We start from the raw sequence: 9,066 nt of genomic DNA on the forward strand, positions 1-9,066 counted from the left end.
TGTTTTTATGAATATCTTTGTCCAGCGGTTTGTTTCAGCAGTGTCTCCAGCCAGTCAATCTCTGATCTTGAATTGAGTGTGAGTGCTTTCCTGTCTCGTTGTGATGGACTCACTCCTGTACAGAATTTCATTGCCTTTGACCATGTGGCTAAATATGCTGCAGAGCACCATGACCTTAATCTGAACCAAGTGGCAATAGCAGATGTAACACCTCAGTCGCATATTTTGTTGACTATTTTGCTTTAACATTACATTTGCAGATAACATCAGAAATACCCAACAAGGTGCAATAAATGACGGCTCTATAGGGAGCTAACATTAGACCCACTGGGAAACTCTTTGTGGCAGCATTCACACATGAAGCATTCAAATTAAAAGAACTATTGCAATTTATTCACAAAAAAATTGACATAAATGAAAAGTTATATTTGCACGTATATACAAAATTATAGACACAGTGCAATGATAAATTCACACATTTGCCTGCAGCTTCCTTGTGCATAAATTCACTTATACCACACCTGAAGAAAAACAATAATCTATAGGAAGACTCTGGTTTTTCTTAGAAGTTTTTTTTAACAGTTCTAATTTATTCATAACTGTTGGACAGATCAGAAGTCAAAATCACAGAGATCAAGAAAAAATGTCAATAAAAAATCTACATCAGCAAAGCACAATATCATCTATGCAAGTGGTTACTTTCATCATAAAACTGAATGTTATCGCACTTTCTCTTAATATTATGCAGCCAGACATTTACAGCTGGCTTGCTATGGTAATCTCATTGTGCTATTTTATGAGAAAAGTCATTTTTAGGGAATAAACAGCCACAGAAATGGCAATAATTCCAACAGTTTGGAGTTATAAACAGCTAAAGATGTCCAGATTCCTCCAGAAGCCTTGTCTGATCACATGTGAAGGAACATAATTCAGCTTTCGCAGCTCCACCCAGCATTAGGCCCTGAAGCCCGTCGCCAGGCTGCTGAGCATCGGCAGTTGGCCTCTGAATCTCTGACGGCGACGGAGGGACGTCATGCCCGAGCAGACTGATGTACAGTCAGACGGGTTACAGCGGCCAGATGGAGTGCACAGCTGACGAGTGAACGAGGAAGAGGTCCTCCTCACACTCAAACTGTAAACGCCACCAAACCAGAGGAGTGTGAGGGTGACCGGACGGATCCTCTCTCCATTGTTCTGGAGCGGGAACAGGACAGCGGGCCGCTCGTCTCCACGGCCCAAACCATTAAATTAACAGTAATTTGTCAGTGTCGCCGCCAACGGGATCAAACCGTAAACTATAATGTGATAAAGACTGACCATGACTGGCGATGAAACCCACAGGCAGGCGGGCTGTAATTACGCCCTCTGGATGATCTGGAACATGAACTGAAGATTATATTTACATAAGACTGTTGGAGTGATTGAAATGCTACTGGGGAACTGACATGACTAACAGTGCGTCTGGCGTTCAATAATGCAAATGCATATTATAAAAGTCAAAGGCCGCGCGTTTCAGCTCAATAAACTGTATGGAAAGCAGCGTCTCTCATCACATTTAATGTCTCCTCATTGCTGTGATCCAACACATCAGACGGGCCGCCGCTTGCATCGCCGCCGTGACTCACGGGTCACAGAATGGCGTCTGAACCAATCACAGGGCCAGGTGTCGGCGCTCAGTCATCTCCCTCTGAAACGCCACGGGAGCCTTCATCCTATGTAATCCCACGCTGCGTGTTGTATAACATGAAGCGGGGAGCTTTTCAACCTGCTCTTTCTCTGGAAATGTGAACTCAGAGGGCAAAGTCTAGTCAGGAGCCTCAGCAGCGTTGACATGATGAAGGTTAAACTTTCTGTCTTCCAGTCCAGACCAGAGAAAATTGGTTTGAATGCTTTCATGGAATTGTAGGAATATTTTCTTGACACATATTTTATTCCATTAAGCTTGGACAAACACATCCTCGGCTTTAATTGTCCTCGCAGACTAAAATAAACTGAAATGTTTTCTTGCCCCTGACAATTTCTGAATATTTAGTGAATTTTTACCCTCAAATGGCTCCATTGAGGAGCACTGGAAGCATTTGAGGTATGTGGCTTCTCTCCAGCTCAGCTTTCAGAGGAAACAAATAACTCTGCAGCTTTATTTACTCGACATAACAGTCGAGACTAAACTGAACTGCTTTGGGATGCAGAGTTTGAGACCCCCCACGCTGCATGTCAACACAAAAGCTTCCCTGCAGTAACTACTTACTGCAACCGTGGTTTGGAGTAGCAGCGTTTCAGCAGTCTTCATGGAGACGGAGCCTGAATGTTGCAAGAAAGCAACATTTTCCCTTGTTTCTGTGAAGAAAGTCTTTTAAAAAGTTCCACCTTCGGAGTCACTCAAACCGAGTGTTTTCAGTGGCTCCGAGCACCGCTGTCATGGAAACGAGGCCTAAAAGCAGATCAACATTTTGCAGTTGTTCATGTAGTGATACCATCTGAGACCACTAGAGGCCACTGTGTGCCAACAGAGTGCTGCTACAGTACAACAGACAAACCTCCATGACTGCTGCGTTTGACTGAAAATAAAAGAAAACAAAAATTTTGCCAAATAGCACACAGCAAATCTTAATCTGAAGATTTTAAATCTATATGCACACCAGTGCCACTTATCAAGAGACACGTTTGACAGCTATAGTCTCTATCATACAGAAAACGAGAGCGAATACATTCTCCATCTGAACAGGGTACTCAACTGAACCGAGCAGAGACTTTTGGCCTTTACTCAGCGCAGCTGCTGCGTGATGCACTCAGTGACCAAACGCCGATTCGTCAGCGCAGTAGTCACTACAGTTCACAGTTACTGCAGCATGGACGCCGCTGAGAGAGGATGCGAGCTACAGCAGCCAGAAATCGAAGAGGAACCAGCGAAGGAAGCTTAGTGATTTACTGAATTCACGAGCGGGAACAAACAACAGACTCCCAAATGATCTGCCCATCAATGGGTGGACTGGTGAGGGGGCCGCGGCGCGCCAGGCGGTGGGCAGCACGTCATGTTATCTCCGTCGAGCTGTCACCAGCACGTCTGTGGGAAGCTGACAACCGATGATCCGGTTTGATCTCGGCCAGAAAGCGTCGCTGGTGTCGATCAGAGCCGGGCACAGGCGACTGCTCTGCCAATCGCATTCCTGCGAGGGATTCTGGGAGATCCGCCTGCATGGAGGCGCTTTGGGGATGAAGCGTGGCGCATCATGGAAATGTGGTTTGGAGTTTTGGCCCTTGGGTGCAGCCTTGTGACGGTAATACCCAGGATTCAAGCGGCATGTAGCTGCAGCCTCTGTGACTTTAGGATTTAGGGGAACAATGCATGACAAACATGCTAAGTCACAACAAAAGTATGGCGGCTGGAAAAGGACTCCATCAGAGTCTCAGTGGAGCTGATGGGGGCTGGGGGGGCTGCAGCACAGCACTGTCCTTGGTTTCAGTGAGGAATGCCAACAATTTCAAACCGTCCATCCTGGGAAAGCTGAAGGACAATCACAGACAGTGTTTCCCACACTGTGCTCATGTTTGATAAGAGCAACGAGCCAAAGAAAATGAAAGAGCCAGGCTGTGAGTGACGCTGCACTGTCAGTCCTGGCTGGACTCACCGCCTCATTACTCCAACCACCATGAGCTGCAAAAATAAATACAGGGAACAAGTGAATCAGGCTGAAGAACTCACCAGAGGGCGAGTTAATTCAATTTAATTCATCTGCATGGGCATATCTGCGGCTGTAGATTGGAGTGGTGATGAGTTATGATGGCAGTTGATCCTGTTTTTAAGGTGACAAGAAACCATGAACAGAGGAGCCGTGTCTCCCTAATGAAGTGCCACTACACCCCCTCCACTGCAGGCTTCTTTTACTTTAATCTCCTACTTTCATGATATATTCGGTGAATAATGTGTCAACTTCATTGTAGTGCATGTATTTATTTTGGCGTGCGGCGAGAGAAATTCCTCCTAGTTTGGAACAAAACAGTTTGTGACTCTGCGTTTCCACTGGATGAATTCCCCTCGGGGAGTAATAAAGCATTTTCATCTGCCGCAGTGCTCTCGGGCACAGCAGTGGACGTTCTGCCTGAGCGCAGGTTCCAGCAGGTCCTCTGAGACCACAACACTTTCTACTGACACACGGGACGGAGGGCGGCAAACATAAGGCCCGCAGGCCGAAAACGGACATTTACCTCACGGAAATGGTTCGGTTCGTGTTTTCTGTCATTGTTCTGTCATTCAGGTGAAGATTAAACGCAGGCCGCGCTTTAATTATACAGAAATAAACAACAGGAGTAACTCCACACACTTTATTGTAGAATCTCACACCGGCTTCTCACTGATTTTTATGAACAGCCATAAAGTGTAATCTGACTCAGCGTGTCTCCGACCTTTAAACACAGCCACTGTTTCAGGTCACAACAGAGGAGGCTAAAGCGCTGTCAAATATACGGTCCGTGGGCCAGACTCGGGACACCAGAGGGTATAGTGTTTAAAATTGGCGTGATGTTGAAATTGCTGTTATTCTGAAGACTTGTATTGTAATTACTTTGCAGTCAAACATTTGGATTTGTGGATGTGTGTGTGTGTCACTGCTCAGTCGTTTCACTGGTCTGACGTTCTCCACTTCCACACAGCTGGCTCAAACCCTACACACATGGACATTTTTTTTTTATGAATGACACTTCTGCTCCCCATCTTTCTGGAGAATTCACGTTTATTTTGTGCAGCTGGTGGCTGTTAACAGCGTCTGTGAATGCTGGTGATATCTCCGTCATAAAGAGTCTGCCGACAGAGAGAAAGACATGCGACGTGACGGTTGGAGCTTTTTTTTTTTTCACTTTCACATTCAGAGCGCAGGAGTCATTCACCGAGTGACCCGCATCTTCTACGTTTAATCTCTAAACATGGAATAGCGGCACGGCGTCCGACTCCTCCTCCTGCTGCGGACTGGAGGCACTGACATTAGCAGCAGCTCCGCCATGCACAAAACATGAATGAAAACACCTTCTCTACTCTAAAACTGACAACAAGTGAGATCCCGTCCTGAGAGCAACGAGCGATCCGCTACAGACGCACGGGAGGCCTTCAAAAAGCGCAGGTCACACTCGATTCAGACTGGTGGTAATTACGCACATAAAAGTAGAGAGAAAAACGGCTTGATGTCTAAAAAGCGCTCGGTGCTGAGTCATCCAGAGACCCACAAACGCAGGGATGCCTCAGTGTGGCTCATTTACAGAGCAGAAGAACATCTAAACACCTGGTTTTGGGCATAAATTATTCACACGCTCCACACAGTTAAAATGCACAGAGAAGCAATGCTGGCCGGACTGAAGCCGCTTTTCGGCCCACGGGCCTCGTCTTTGACACCCCTTCTGTACACGATCTAAAATAGCACTGACCTCATGGAAACTGCTGCAAAACTTTCTTTGTAACACACACATCAAGTCCTGAACTGACCTCTGGGAGCAACTTGGAGAGTTTATGTCTCACTGCAGGCCTCAGAGGAAGTCTGGACATCACATCCAGAACCTGCCAGAGAACGACATGACTCAACACCCAACATGGGAAACACTGAAATAACAACTTCCTCCCACTGCTTTCATTCATTTTCTACTAAATTAATCACAAAAGCCCCTCTCTGTTGAAGCGTCTTCAGTCCTCCTTCCACAGCCCCCCCCCCCCCCCCCCCCCCAGATGTTGCCTCCTGGGTCACTGCTGCGCCCGGCGCCGTGACAAGAAGAGGTGAGAAATCCACTTAACACATCCGGAGTTAGAGAGGACGCTGCCGCTGCTGTCCGTCCATCGATCCGCACAATCCAACACCTCCTCCCTGCTGCTCGCAAGATGTTTTACACTTCTTTAACTACACACACAACACACAACTCATGATTTACACACAGCCGTGTAATTTCCCAGAGTCCTGCTGGGAAAATGATTCCACAGCCTATTATTGATAAAGAAAGCATAATGCCTCTGTTATAGGTTAATCATGTGATCAATTAGTGAATTAACCTTTTTCCAATAAGCTGGAAGAAATTAAGAATGTACATCTGCAGGACAAAGCAATATGTGCTATTATTTTATATATATTACAGTGGCTTCCAGAGGCTTATATTGTTTTTTCATAAAGTTGAAAGTGATCATCTGATGTTACACTGAATTATTAAAGAAACAACCCCTGAGGCTTATTGTAAAAATGGAAATAATCAAACTTGATGTGCAGGCTGGGTAATTATACCATCGAATATGTCCCTGAATGCACCACGCCGGGGTCAGAAAGTCTTAATTTGAGACGCTAGAACAGATATGACTGGCTTCAATGGTGGAGAGGCACAATGTGGAGAGTTTAAAATCTAGAGAATTGAAAATAATAATAAAAACACTGTTTAAAAATACTTTGACCGAGGGTACGTGGTTGAATTTACATCTTCAATGGGAAAGTTTCATCATGAAAGCAGACCTGGAAAAACAATAGATTTACATGGACGATTATCTTGATGAGGACATTTCCATAGATAGATGAGGGACGGACACGCCCTCAGAATGCAGAAAGCCTGGTCGGGATCACAACTGGAAACAGCTGCACTGAGAAAAACCTCCGACCGAGAAACAAGAAGGACACTTTTGTACAGTGTTCTGTATTTTCAACAAATATGTTTGACTTCTTTACTGGATGTATTGTAGTGAAAACGAAGACGCCTGCACTTCCTGATATCTGCAGTTTCATTTTGCTTCAGCCTTCATACTAATGCTGTCTTGCTGCAGCATCACTGCCAGACACTGTTTTAATAAATGAGAAAAACAGTCATTTTACTGAAGCAGCTGCTCAAAGGAAAACAAGCTAAAAGCCACTACTCTGGAAACACAATATGAAACTGACTGGTCTTTTTAAATAACCATTTTCTTTTAATATAGAACAATAAGTTAAAATGAAGAATAAAAAGGTCGATTTTCTTTTAACTGCACAAGAGCCATTTCATAAATAAGATTCAGGAACCAAGAGGTACAATTAAATAAGTTCTACTACCCTAATGACCCAGAAAAACACTTGGACTCCAACAGAAACTGAACCAGTGGGAATGTCTGAATCATTTTAAAGATAAGGTTAGGTAGGTCTCATTTCTGCTTTCAAGAGGCCATAATCAATAATCCAGGAAAATATTATCAGAATTATACCTCACTTTGATCAATAAAATAGGAAGACAAATGCTTTATCATGATTGGTTGTGCATGATTGTAAATTTGGATCTGAAAAATAAATAAATAAATAAATAAATAAATAAATAAATAAATACCATTTTACAATTAAAGCTCCCGATGTCTTATAATTACCTGAAAATTGCTTCATTATGTCGATACTAACGCTGTTTGCACATCACATTAACTAAAGCTGTATTTAGTTCATTATGACTGCACTTTATTAACTTTCAGTGTGAGTATTTGCTGCTATCTTTCTTTGTTTCCTTTATGGCTTTGCCTTGAGTCTGGATGGAGAGCTCCATGACTCTGCTGTGGTGAGTCCAGGAGAAACCTCTTGGAGTGAACAATGCAGACAGTCTGACCAGAACCAGTGTGTAAAATGAAGACAGAAATGATCCTGATCCAGACCGCTTCTACTAATCAGATGTCACTCATTTGCCTGAGACTGAATGATCCAGAGGAAAGTGAAGCTCTACACCCAGAGGAACCTGAAGCTCCACACATGCTGAGGACTGCTCTGAGCTCAGTTAGCATAGCCTGCTAACTGCTACATATATGTGTAAAGACCTTATCAGAGCTGTCCTGCAGGAGAAACCAGCAAAGGAAGAGTAGATCCGGTCTGTCAGATCTGTGTAACACACTGCTGGCATCCCTCCACACACACACACACACACACACACACACACACACATAATCACACTCACACACACACTTCACCCACCCCAACATCAGTGAAACCGGCAGCAGCGGTGTGTTCACTGGGTGAAAACAAGACGAAACTAACGGCTAACAGAGTCCAGCTTACCTCTCACGGGGGTGTCAGCCTCTTCAGGGAGGGGGTGCTGTCTCCACGGGGGGATCCTTCATCTGCCGGGACCACGGTGCAGCGCAGACCGACACTCTGGAACACATGGACCCCCAACAAGTGTCAGTGTGGACGGAGCGGGGACCGAGGGAGGATGTGCCGCATCGCACCGAAAACACGCCAGAATCTGGGAACAACAGACACAAGACATTACACAATCAATTAATCCTAAACTGTCTTCAGGTGATATTTAACTAAAAATACGACTCGATAAATACACTTTTATATAGGTTCAAAAATGTATATGTGCATTTTGGTTGGTGTATCGATGCACTTATATGGAATCCATAAAAAAGGCAGAGTGAGACCTCTGTCTCTAAAACATCTCTCAATAAAATGAATGGCACTGCGTTTAGACACACTCACAACACTCTGCCGCCATCTAGTGGTCATTTAGAGGAAGCACAGGAGTCCCTCGGTTTTTAATGAAAGTTGAGCTCTGGCTCCAGACAGCGGCTCTCTGCGGTCTGGGGATCCTCCAATGTTAAAACTTAACTTGCTTTGGTTAGTGCAAATGTCATTATTATTTCTCCAATATTTAAAAAACCTTTTAACATCATACTGGTGAATCAGTGGCTCCAGTGAGCCTCTCCTGGCACATTGTGAAAAAACTCCCTTCTCCAGATAAAGCAGAGACAGAATAATTAACAAAGGTATGCAATGTGGTGCTTTGTTTACTGCATAATACTATATTATATCATAGGATCATATCATATCATAGGATATATCATAGTATACCACAATTCCATTTTCTTTGTTTTTGTTTTTCATTACATCCAAAATACCAAGCCCAAAAGACAGCCGTCTCTTCACCATTACAAAGAAAAATTATCAATTTAAATCTAAAGGTTATTATTTTACCTGTCTGGCCAATTCAAGATGTAATTGGGTTGTATGTGACCCCTGAACTAAGTGAAGCTCAGTTTGAGTGTGAAGGAGGAATAGATCAGTATTTCCCAACGAGATTCAAAATATGAAAAGACAA

General features: G+C 44.1%; 1 protein-coding gene across 1 annotated transcript in view; it reads right to left on the reverse strand.

The window, feature by feature from the left end:
* The window catches only part of LOC115396526 (neurocalcin-delta-like), a gene marked incomplete at its 3' end in the record, with an annotated part of 58,694 nt that extends 50,539 nt beyond the window's left edge, over nt 1-8,155 (reverse strand). The window contains exon 1 of the mRNA XM_030102429.1: nt 8,022-8,155. The remainder of the gene's footprint in view (nt 1-8,021) is intronic.
* Nucleotides 8,156-9,066: the final 911 nt, after the last annotated feature.

Source organism: Salarias fasciatus, chromosome 11 (assembly GCF_902148845.1).
Source record: "Salarias fasciatus chromosome 11, fSalaFa1.1, whole genome shotgun sequence".
In the NCBI taxonomy this organism is placed as follows: domain Eukaryota; kingdom Metazoa; phylum Chordata; class Actinopteri; order Blenniiformes; family Blenniidae; genus Salarias; species Salarias fasciatus.